The sequence below is a fragment of the Ambystoma mexicanum genome, chromosome 14, assembly GCF_040938575.1.
Source record: "Ambystoma mexicanum isolate Mex_15411 chromosome 14, UKY_AmexF1_1, whole genome shotgun sequence".
In the NCBI taxonomy this organism is placed as follows: Eukaryota; Metazoa; Chordata; class Amphibia; order Caudata; family Ambystomatidae; genus Ambystoma; species Ambystoma mexicanum.
In genome coordinates this window covers 94,072,655-94,085,830 of record NC_090940.1, presented here as the reverse complement: position 1 = coordinate 94,085,830, position 13,176 = coordinate 94,072,655, and the positions used below count along the sequence as shown (strand labels likewise).

The following is a 13,176-nucleotide window of genomic DNA, read 5'->3' as shown; positions in this document are numbered from 1 at the left end:
CTTGAAGACGCTTTGACACAATGCACCACAATGCACCTATCAATTGGGAGCCAATGAAGTTCTGGGCAACTACGCAGATGCTGTCCCTGCCTCTCCTCGGCTTGAGCAATCACCATCACTGCTGGAAATGACCACTGGATTTCCATTTTGTGCGCTGGCTGCCTTACTCCTGTAGACACTGATACTACCTGCCACCTTCCTACACCTGCTGCCTCGTCTCCACCACTTGATTGTCCCTGCCTTTCCTTGGCTAGAGCAGTCACTGCCACTGTCTTGGTCACCACCACTGCTCTTCCATTTTGTGAGCTGACTGCCTTACTCCTATGGACACTGAGACTCTACCTACAATCTTCAGTACTGCTGCCTCCTACACCGGCTGCCTTCGTCACCACCACTTGACATCTATCCTGTGCTCTGCCTGCAATTGTCGCTGCCTCTTGCACTGGCCGCCTAATCCTGCAGATACTATCCTTTGATCTACCTACCTCTTAGTACCGCTGCCTCCCTTACTGGTTGCCTCTGATACCACCACTGGGCACCTACCTAGTGCTCTGTCTACAATTGCTGTTGCCTCCTGCACTGGCTGTCTAATCCTGCCGTCATAACACTACGGACTACCTGCAAAATTCATTGCCACTGTCTCCTTCACCGATCGCCATAATTTGGATCCTACTAGCACGAGTTGCCTAATCCTACGGACACTATTCCACGGACTACCTGCCATCTCAGGACCGCTACCTCCTTCTCTGGTCGCCTGAATACGGTCCAACCTCTCTACCAACCTCCACTGCCTTTTGACCCCGTCATCACTATTGACTATTCCCCCCTCACCTGAATCCCTTGTCCCCGGTCTGCCTGCCCCCTCCATAACCACTGGTTCTGCCACAAATTGGACCATTTAGACCCGCCTCTATCTTGGACCCTCCTTACCTTCTCACTTAAGCATCCCTGTCATGCACATCGCCAATCCTCACTCTCCTCGTCCCCCCCACTCCTCTTCCTCATCCCCCTCTCTTACCCTCCCTTTCCTCTCCATACTTCTTTCCCTTCCCCTTATTATCATGTCCACTCCCTCTTTCAATCCCCTTCCCCCTCTATCTCGTCCACCTCCTTCCCTTCCCCTTCATCCCAACCTTGTCTACCCTCCTATAAACCCTCCAGGTTTATCAACATCGCTCTCTGGAATGCTAGATCCACCTGCAATAAGACCGCTGCTGTATTGGACATGTTTTTCCGACTTAACCTTCACTTCCTCTGCATAACTGAAACCTGGATCCCACTTCACAACTCTACTGTTCCTGCCTCTCTCACTACATCCTCCTCTTCCTTCTCTCACGTCCCTCGTTCTTCTGGTCGGGGTGGAGGCACTGGACTCCTCTTCCACCCTAAATACCTTTCTTCTACCTCCTCTGTACCTCTCCCAACCTTCCCCTCCTTTGAATACCTCCACAAATCCTTCTCTTCCCCTCATCCCATCTCTTTTTTAATTATATATAGACCTCCTGGCACCCTTTCCTCCTTTTATGAAGACCTTGACCACCTCCTCTCTCATCTCCTCATCTCCTTCTCCTCTCACAGTTCTTGGCGATTTCAATCTTCACCTCCCCTCTCCTCCTCATTCTTCCCCTCTCTTCTCCATCCTTGACTCATACCTCCTATCTCCTCTCCCATCTCCTCCTACTCATTCTTCTGGCTCCACTCTTGATCTCATTTTCAACTCTATCTATTCCTCCTCCTCTGTCTCTACACTACCCAACTATCTCTCTGACCATGCCCTACTCTCCTTCTCCCTTACTCCCTCTCAGCCTCAGTCTTCTCCGTCTCCCTCCTCCTCTTCCTTCGTTCGAAGAGATCTCCGCAACTTTAGTCCTTTTCTCTTTCATGATATTTGCTCCTCCTCTCTTCCCCCTCTCCTCGACTTCACTTCCCTCTCAGCAGATGAAGCCCTATCTTCTCTGTCTTCCTCAATCTCTTCTAGCCTGGATCAACTCTATCCTGGATCAACTCTATCCTCTCTCTTCCTTCCGCCCTACTCGTAAACCTTCTCAACCATGGCTTTCCTCCCACCTCCTATCTATGTGCCGTCTTCCACGCCGCCTCGAGTGTCGCTGGCTCAAATTCCCCTCTCTATCTAACCAGACTACCTACTTCTCTTACCACTCTCTTTACGACCCCAGCCTCAACTCTGCTAAAAGATCTTACTACTCTAACCTTCTACACTCTCAAGCCTCTCATCCTCGTCGTATCTTTCAAACCCTCTCTCGCCTCCTCTCCCCACCTACTCAGGACCCCTCAACCTCATCTCCCCTATCCCCTTCTGACTTTTCTGACGACTTCTCCTCTAAGATACTCTCTCTTCGCCAAATCATCACTTCCTCCTCCTTGGGTACCGACTCCCCCCTTTTACCCCAGTCCCCTTCTACATGTATGACTGACTTCTCTCCTATCACTCCGTCTGACGTTTCCATTCTCCTGTCCAAATCTCATCCCACTGCTGCCCCTTCTGATCCACTCCCTACCCTCCTTATTCCCAAGATCTACCCTCTCCTCATTCCTTACCTAACCTCCTTCTTCAATATCTGTCTCTCCTCTGCTATCTTCCCCTCTGCCTTCAAGCATGCTACCATCATCCCTATTCTGAAGAAACCATCTGCTAATCCTCTTCTTGTGTCCAACTTCCGTCCAATCTCTCTTCTTCCATTCCTCTCTAAATAACTTGAACGCATTGTCTATTCCCAGCTTCTGCGTTCGTCACCAACTACTCTCTCCTTCCCCCCTTTCAATCTGGCTTTCGTCCTAAACACTCCCCTGAGACTGCCCTTACCCAGGTCCTCAACTCCCTCCCTACTGTAAGCATTCCTCTATCCTTATCCTTCTAGATCTCTCTGCAGCCTTTGACACGGTTGACCACCCCTTACTGCTCAACACTCTCTTCTTTAGGTTTCAAAGGCTCCGTCCTCAACTGGCTCTCTTCTTACCTCTCCCACCGCTCTTATTCCGTATCATGGGGCGGTCGTACCTCTTCTACGCTTCCACTGGACTATGGTGTTCCCCAAGGCTCTGTCCTTGGCCCCTTTCTTTTCTACCTTTACACCTCGCTTCTCGCACCTATCATCTCCTCTTTCGGCATTTCTCATCACTGGTTTCCAAATGTCACCTAGATTTCTGATTTTAGTAGTGTCACCTGCTGACGTAACAAGATGGGAAGGTCGTGGACAGGCAACTGGATTGTTCAAGTGGCAGGGACTAGAAACGATAACCTTGGTTTATAAAGGGGTAAACTTGTGGCCACTATAGAGGATCCACCTGCTCATTGGGTCCAGCCCAGCACACATTAAAGTCTTCAGAGGTGCCATTGAAGGATGTTTTAATCGGGCGATAAATAATTCAGGGGAGCTTAACACTAACCCCAAAACAGACGCGCACAATTTTCCCATATTTACTCAAATTCATTTAATGAATCTGAGACCCCTAATTTAAGAACATTGATTCCTTACAGCTTCGCCAGCCACAACCCCCCCTGAACTTCCCTTTCGACAAAAGAAACGCACAGGGTTGCACAGAAGGGATATTTATTACCAAATAGAAATAGTTGAATCAATTTAAAGATGAATAAGTAATACGTCCATGACTGCTTATAATCAACACAGCAGTAACCAGAGTTTTCAATGCTACATTTATAGAGACTTTTGTAACACACACTTCACCATAGGTATCTATACATTAAATTCACCCTTAGCACACATGCACCATGGAAAGAATGCATGAGAGTTCAAGGTGAATCTTTCATTTGTTAAAAAGAAAATTAACTCAAAGTATCCCTGCTAATCCAATTATCGTGTAAAAGAGTTCTTTTATTCATTTGGGCTGGAACACTTGGCTTTAACAACAGTGTTCTACTGAATGGTATATCCAGGAAGTGACTTTATTTTTCTAGGTATTGTGAGAAATCTTGCAGATTCATCACTGATTCCCTTGTGATGATCTTGTCCCACATGGCCAGGGGACGATAGCCGCTACCAGATCCTGACCGGGCAGGTGGTATTATGAGGGAGGATCATGTGGGAAAGGACGAATACTGGGAGGAGCTGATCACTCCATTAGGAAATACTTGGTATTCTCCCACCCCGAGCCGCCTTTTGAAGATAACCCTATGGCACCTAAACCTCTGATGGCATATTGTCTTTCTGAGCAGAATACCATTCATACCTCATATACATGTAACTCACACCTAACCTCTCCTCTCTCAGGTTTTTGATCTAAACAAAAAATCCTAAACACAATCACTTTCAAAGTCCCATAAATCCTATGGACTCCAACTCCCATAAGGCCTCAAGTACTGAGATGAGGAAGAGGAGGAAGGGAGACAATGTAGATTGAAGGAAACACCAAGTATGTCTAGTCTAGCATGCAGACTAATTGTAATGGAGCCCAAATGCGCAGGACATTTAAACATGGTGTCCTCAATGCAGGAGAAGAGAGAAACGGAGCAGAAGAAGGAAGCAGAAACGAGGGAGGCTGCAGCACGGGAACGGACCATCCCGGGGAAGGCAGGCACTTCCAGACTGTCACTCAAGCCCTACTTACTGGCATGGCGTGAGGCCAAAGGAAACACAGCAGGGAGAACCACAGGGCAGCTGGCAGCAGCAGCAAAGCTATCGGGGATACGTTTGTGCTGAAATGCAGCAGTCTTACCGGCAGGTGAATGCAGCGCTGGCAAGAGAGTTGGGAGATGGTCTGCACATCGGGAAACGCCATCCCAGACTAAAAGCTTCACTGCAGCAAGGTGCCACGGGTTGGGACCGCTACCAAATACTGGTGATTCTGCCCCGAGATGTTGGGGACCTGGGGGTGAACCAACGGGTATGTGAGCAATTAAGAACTTGTTTTGAAAACCGACCAAGTAGAATACAAAGACAGAATTTGCACAAATTCTCATGTATGAGATGTCAATATGGGTAAAGGTTGGATAAAGTATTACCACACACAAATGAATACTAAAGAAGAAGATGAAAGGCAGAACTTGAACAAGTCTCTCTCTCTATATATATATATATATATATATATATATATATATATATATATATATATATATATATATATATATATATATATATATATGAGATATCAATGTGGGGAAAGTTGGAACAAGTAGTACCTCAAGCCAACGAAGTATAGACTGTGAAGGAATACAACTGTGCTTTAATGAAAGATAGTGAGAACATTAAAAGAAGTCCTGGTGAATGAAGCACATCAGGCAGTGAGAATTTGGTGGGAAGGTACCTGGCAGAGAAGCATACCGGGCGGGGGGGGGGGGGAGTCTCACTATATACAGACCATGGGTACTATTTCATTGATCTGTAATTCCAGAAGCACATACTCTTATGAAATATTTACTTATTTCCCAGGATGTACAGTCAATTTCTAAACCTCCACCCCTCAGTACTTACAAATAACAGGGTCTGGTTTTAATCTTATTCCCTTTACAGTACAATTCCCATCAGGATTGTTTCCCCTTTAGATCATACTTGCATATTAAATTCTTTTGGCTTTATCACAGACAGGTTGTCACCCTCTTAAGGACTGGTTCGATTCTCCCCCTCTAGGAACAGGTGGGCACCATTCAGCAAGATGGGGATCAGCTTTCCTACACCACCTGTCTGCAGTCTCTTCTGTTGAGGCCTGGGCCTTTAACTCCTGCTAAGCCTCACTTACAGTCTGTGCTAATAATCCATCAAAGGGTCCAAAAGGAGAGTGATATGTTCCTTCTTGTTGTTATCAATTCTTCTTTTTCTCCATCATTCAGTGAAGGGAGCAAGTGAGCCTGTCAGTGTCTGTCCCGAGTGAATGTGTTGAATCTTATAAAGCACAGTAACCTCACCTTTTGAGGTGTGTATACTTTCACCAATCTAATTGGTCAATGCATATGATTGGATTGTGTTCCAAAAGTGACATCACAGTAGACACACCCCTCTGCAGTCATTGGGCTTTTTAATGAAGAGGGCAGTCTAATGGGAGTAACGTCTAAACCCAGTTTCTATTCCATTTAATGTGATGTCATCTCTGGGTGTTCTTGCATTAAATATTTCCACATTATTAAATAAATAATTCCACACAGATTACCACTTTACTACTTTGCTCAACATATTCTGCTCTCTGACCTGAATCAGTTGATACACTTTTATCAATCAATCCATAAGTCTTTGTTTGACACAAGCTGGGGTACCCAGCGTTGCCTGTGTCCTGATTGAGTGGTGTCTCATGTACCCTGGAGGATGTCGCTCTTGTCCTCATGTCAGCAATTCTTGCTTCAGTTTGCTCTGGCATCTCATTTACCTTGGAGAAAGTTGCTCTTGTCCTCTGGTCAGCAAGTCATGCTGCTGTTTGTTGTTGTGTTTCTGAAGCTCTTGATATTGATTTTCACTTTGCATCAGATGGAGCTTTTACAAGTGATGTTAGTTTTTTGTGCGGCATGTTTCAGTCACTCAATGGCTTCAGCACATTTGAGAAAATGTCCAAGAAAGGTTGATTGTGCTCTCTTCTCCCTAATGAACTTAAATAAACTGTAACCTTGCCATTTCCCATATTTGGAGTGGCGTGACAAAAAAATGACAATTCCCTTAACAAACCCTTTAATAAACATGTTCGAACTGTATACAGTAGTAATGAATTTCAAAGGAATAACCAACACATTGAACATTTTGTTTCAGAGTACAACAATTAGATAACATTGGTTGAACAAAAAAGACATTCGAGTAAAAATAACTACAAACACACATTCAATAAATAAGCCATGCGATTTTATGAAAACATCAAACATATCACTACCCTGTCTTGGATGTTAAAACACATAGAAAAGAACAGACAATTCAGCTATAACGAGGCGTTTTATAAAAATGCAATAAATTAAGATATTGTGCTGGCCTGATGCACACATTTAGCTATAAAATATACTGCATTCAATTTGTGCATCGTTTTGTATTTCATCCTAGCCTGCTCAACACTGTGGATATTTGAGAGCTTGAACAATGGTTTAAAATACCCAATTCGCAACACTCTGTAGCGCTTACAAAGAACATAAAGTGTTCAATAGTTTCTGACTCGAACCTGCATACTGGACAGATTCTTTTATTTGTGCTATTCCATTTGCTGGTTTAGCTGGCAACATTAAGGCTATTTGCCCCTAGTTTCATGTAAAGTGCTTTTCATATCCAGGGTTCGTTTCACTAGAGCGACACTCTGGCCCATATCTGAGTCTGTTGCATGCCAGTTTTTATAATGATAGTACCAATGGTTAATTACTTACAGATTTTGGCTTATAACCTATTGATACTTTTCCGTACAAATTATTTTTCCATCTCGGTGACAAGCTCGTCCCTGCGGAAGCTATGACATATGACACACTAGCGTGCGCCATTTCTTCGTGACAAAATGCAACTTCACCTAATTTGCATAATTAATCACATGAGCAAAATCGTTTTGGTACCCCTACATAAAGCATCTCTAACTCAACATTTCACATAGAATTATTTTGTTGCCTCATTCCATTTCTGATTTATGGGCAAAATAGTAAATCCCCCTTTGCAAAAATGCATTTTGCCAATACAAAATGTTAAATAGCATCTGCAGTTGGGGGTTCCATGTGTTAATTCCGCCGCAAAAATATTGTGATGCAAAAATATCGTGATGCAAAAATATCGGCATATTTTTGCGGCGAAATTCACGCATGGACCCCGTGGGGGACACCCCCTACATCATTTTTTAATGTGCGGGGGACACCCCGCAACCCCCGCTCCCACAAATTATCCCCCCCAAAAATATCGCCTATGGCGAGACAAACGGCCATATGTACAGCAGTATTTTTGGTGGGGATATTTTGTAGGGATACCCAGTTGGGTCTGCTACCAACAGAGCTTCTGGAGTCTTCAGCTTTTTAGTTGTTAGTTCAGGGCTAATATTTACGGCACAGAGGTCTGGCGGTGATAAGGTCTTTGAAGTTTGAAATCCTCAAGTATATTGATTTTCAGATGACCTTTGTTTCTCCAGATATTTTCTTGTTCTGCCTTCATGAGTGCCTGGGAGAATAGAAAAAACAGATCAGCTGTTCACACTGAACTATCATTAATTGTTCCTTACATGAAGCCCACCATACCCAGATGCAACCTATAAACGCTGGTTTAGGATTTGCAGTCAAGTTCAGTTTTCCTGTGTCTAAATTGCAGGTCAGTTGTTAATTGAATGGCTCTATCCCCACCAGTTTGTCTCCATGAGAAAGCATGGGATTTGGTTTAATATCTTATTTGGGGGACGTGGCATGAGCAGAATACAGATGTCAAGAGTTCAATTCTGGCTGATGCTTGATTCAGGTTGCTTTCTCCCCGTTGCAATTTTAAAGTACATTTTTCTGTGCCTTTAGATGTTACATGTTCCATGAATGCAGTTTATCTACTTTTTATACAGCTGCATAGTACTTTCTGGTACTTCGACATCTTTATTCTACGGCCTTGTCAACTATAGTTTTATCTGAGTGACTGCAAAACCGTGCACATGCGTTTTTCAATGCTATGCGCAGGTTGCAGCTTAGATGTTGGTTTTGAACACAGCGCCTTCCTCTGCATCTTATGAGTTAGACTTCCCTACACCATCAGCATGCACCAAAATCTGTGTTGTCTGCATTCGGAAAATATTGCAGTCCCAGTGACTTTTTTTCTCCTGGCGTTGCAGGTGAGTGTGGGCCCTCCAGGGTTTGTTTGCATCCAGTATTTGTTTTTTGAGACCTCCCAACCCCTGATTGCTCCTTCGATGCCCCGGCCCTCTCCCTGACGACACTTCCCCGTTTCCCTCCCACCTCCCATGCCGCCCCATACCCTGATTGGTCTTTGGCCTGAGCCTGGGTGGCCTTATGCCTCGGCAGGCCTCCCTGCACACCACTTTTTTCTCCTGGCGTTGCAGGTGAGTGGGCCCTCCTAGGGCTGTTTGCATCCAGTATTAGCTTTTTTTTTTTAGATACCTCCACCCCTGATCGCTCCCTCGATGCCCCGGCCCTCTCCCTGACTCATTTCCCTGTCTCTGTCCCTCCTCCCGTCCCACCCCCTACCCTGATTGGTCTTTGGCCTGAGCCTGCCTGGCCTTATGCCTCGGCAGTCCTCCCTGCATGCCACTTTTTTTCTCCTGGTGTTGCAGGTGATTGTCGGCCCTCCTGGGCTTGTTTGCATCCAGTATTAGTTTTTTGAGACCCTGCAGGCCGCAAGTAATAGGATAGTAAGTATTAACCGAATCGCAACTAGAGAGAATTGTGTTTATTAGCCTGCACCACATTGAGATCGAACTGTGATTATTAGCCTGTGCCACATTGAGATAGATCTGTGATTGTTAGCATGCACCACATTGAGGTAGAGGTGTGAATGTTAGCCTGCGCCACATTGAGATAGAACTGTGAATACTAGCCTGTGTCACATTGAGATAGAGGTGTGATTACTAGCCTGCGTCACATCTAGACAGTATTGTAAAGATTAGCTTGCGTCACATCGCGACAGAATTTGTAATACTAGCTTGCGTCATATCTAGACAGAATTGTGAAGATTAGCATTGCGTCGCATCTCAACAGAATCTGTAATACTAGCGTGCGTCCTGCCTAGACAGAATTGTGAAGATTAGCATTGCTTCCCATCTAGACAGAATCGTGAGGACTAGCATTGCGTCACATCTGGACAGAATTGTGGGTATCACTACATATTATCCCCACCAAAAATATCACCGTATATATGGTCGTCTGGAACGGCCATAGGCGATATTTTTTGGGGGTATCATTTTGGGGGTATTTGGGAGCAGGGGTTGTGGCGGTGTCTCCAGCTCCTTTTAAAAATAATGCAGGGGTGTCCCCCGCAGGTTCCATGCCTTAATATCACCGCAAAAATATGGCGATATTTTTGTATGGCGATAATTTTGCTGGGATATTAACACATGGAACCGAATTGTGAAGATTAGCATTGCGTCACATCTAGCCAGAATCGTGAGGACTAGCATTGCGTCATATCTAGACAGAATTGTAACACTAGCTGGCATCACATCTAGATAGAATTGTGAGGATTAGCATTGTGTCACATCCAGACAGGATTGTAATATTAGCTTGTTTGTAATATTAGCTTGTGTCTCATCCAGATAGAATTGTAAAGATTAGCTCGTAACACATCTAGACAGAATTGTGAAGATTAGCATAATGCCACATCTAGACAGGATTGTGAAGATTAGAATGTGTCACCTCTAAATACCAATCTCCGCCCTCTGCATACCCCTCTCACACTCTACCCAACCACACTTTCACTACAAACCGCATGCACTTCACTACATCGCAACAACAAAACATAACACTCATAGCCTTGCACAACAACACATGACGGCTCCCAACCGAAAAGCACACATAAGCTCAGCAAACAGTGTTAACCGAACTGAGGCTGCCAACAGCACATCACAGCTCTCTTGTTCTTTTTCCGCTCAACCTTACTTACCCATCCCACCCTCTTTCTTTTTCAGGTCCACCAGAGCGCCAGGGGACCACACCGGTGGTGATAGTGCATGGTATAAATATCCTTTAACATTTAAGCTTAAGTATGTGTACATTAAAAAGTGGAAATAATGGAGACATTTGCAGTACTCTGCTGCCTCTTATAGGCAGAGAGGGGAATTGAAATTGGCCCAATTGGACACTACACACGGCTTGACGGCAACAAGTGAAAACCTTCTAGTGCATGTGATGGTGTAGAAGGAGACTGACCTCAGGGGTCATGTTTAGGGCTACCAACCTCTCTCCCTACTTCTAAGGGGCTTGCACTTCCTCAATCTAGGAAACCTCAGTGACCCGTCAGAATGTCCGTCCAAAACAATATGTTCTCCGTCCTCTCTCTGAAATCTAACCCCAACACTTAAACCAAAAGTCTTTAACCAAAGTAAAGTTCCTTCATCAGGGGAATGACTCCCTTCTCCTGGTGTCTTGCTCAGTCTTATCGTCATATTAGTTCCTTTCATTGTCCCTTTTTAAAGTTCTCCACGGCGATTCTTCAGCACTTTTACAGAAAGCCTGCACCAGTCCGTTTACTTTTCATAAAGTCGAAAATGTCACATCCTTGTTTGGCTTCCCTTTCACATGTGTATGATATATATCTTTTCCAGGCTTCTCTATATCTTTCTTGTAAACTTTTTCTAAGTCTACTTGAGCAGTGGTGTGAGTTTTACCCACTGTGACGAGGAAGGTGCCTCCTGAGGTACAGGTTTGGCCACTGCGACGTGGGAGATGTTCCGGTTCTTCACAGGGGTCCTTTCCTCTTCCTTCTCCTTTCCTGCACAGCTCTGTGGAAAGCTTGTGATCTCAGCGTTGTTTCTGGACCCGATGGTCCACCTTCACGCGGTCACGCCACCACCAAGTGAGTCGGTACCCTGCTTGCTCAAAGGACGTTCCAGCAACGTCCTGCCCTTCCTCTCTCGCTCCCAGAGAAACACGATTGTTTCGGCTGCAGCATTCCACCTTCAAACTGCCTGTGCTTTGTTGGCTTCCATGAACAGCTCTCTTGTCAGTTCTCACTTTCCCGTTTATACTGTTGACGCCGTACTCGTTCAACGTCATCACCTTCTGTGAACGATTCTGTGGCACTCTTCATGCCTCCAGTGAGCCACCTAGTTGCAGTACTTGTCTGACTCTTTATCTGGTCACTCCATATGCTTCATGTGCTCTTCTTCGTCTCCATATCATGGGTCTACGATAACACATAGTTCAACTATCAATGGTGGGCGAATAGGGTGATAATGAGAATAGGGGTTTATGTGCTGTGGTGGTGGTATAGAGGCTTTTCCCCAGGTGGACCTCCTTGGAGCCCCTCCCTACAAGGTCCTCCCGCATATTACCATCCCGAGGGGGACTATTAGTGGCCACAGCTCCCTACCTAGCTTCATAGGAAAGGGCTCACCCCTGGGGAGAAGTGATGAGACCTGGTGAATCATCACATGCTACACAGTTGAAGTTAGCCGACTGAGATAATGGTGACAGTCATGATGTATAGTATCAAATGCCACTGAAAATTCTAAAAGACTAAGGAAAGAAAGACCACATTTTGTCTTTTTGCAAGATATCTTCCCCTGGAGTTGTCTCTAACGACTGGGACAGAATCCAGAATTAAAAGGATCTAAAAGTAGCATGATCCAGAACCAGATTGATTGACCAGTACATTTTTAAGAATTGTATCTATCCAAGGAACTTCTGCAAGTATGTGAAGATGTTGAAAATGGTAGGGTCCAGCAGGTGTTTTAAGATGGGTAAGGACTAATATTTGTTGCAGCACAACCAGAATAGAAGAGTAGATCTATCAATTTAGACACTGAGTGGGCAAGGCTTCTATGACTTTTTGTTTATCTACCAACACCAGGGTGGCATCCATCGAATGAATAATCTGAAGGGTAATTAGTAAAAACAAATTCTTCTCTGCTGTGGTTTCAGTAAAGACTAGAGGGGAACCCATAGGATTAGGAGGCGGATGTGAAGCAGAATCTTAGGCAATCTCTGCTTTGTATGAAATGTATCTTATTTACAGAAACATTTTCCAAAACCTCATGGCCCAGCAATGTGTAGAAGATCCCCTTTCCTTAGTACAAGGTCTTGCCAGGAAATCTTGGATGACCTGGGGCAGGTGTTTTGGACAAATGTTGCCTGGAAAGCATTTCTTAGTAGACATATATATATATAGCGTTTTATATGTATTGAAAGCCTGCTTTAATTTTCTCCATTTGGTTTTGAGCCCCTGAAGTCCATTGCAGATCCATGAAATCGGGAGCAAACCAAGACGAGCATTTACAATTGGGTTAGGTTGCAGAATTTTGAATGGAGCTACCTTACTGGTGGCTTCCATCAGAGCTGATAGGAGCGAATCGAGGAAAGTAGAACAGCCCATTTTGATATCAAATGGGATGAGTTCTGAGAGACGACTCTTTAACATAGTAGAGGGCAGTTTAATTTTTGCTCTATGAACCTTCCCCACAGGCTAGTGGGGGGTGACAGCAAATTGGATGGAATAGCAAAAGGTTGTGAAGCATGGTCTGTCTGAGGATTACGAATAGTATTGATATTCCGCCTTTTTGGCCTTAACTCATCCCATTTGAGGGCCATGTATGCGTATTCTGTCTGACGTC

At 44.8% G+C, this 13,176-nt stretch overlaps 1 protein-coding gene across 2 annotated transcripts in view; it reads left to right on the top strand.

Moving 5' to 3' along the window:
• The window catches only part of EXD2 (exonuclease 3'-5' domain containing 2), a 286,183-nt gene that overhangs the window by 143,766 nt on the left and 129,241 nt on the right, over window positions 1–13,176 (top strand). The gene's annotated exons all lie outside the window — the stretch shown is intronic.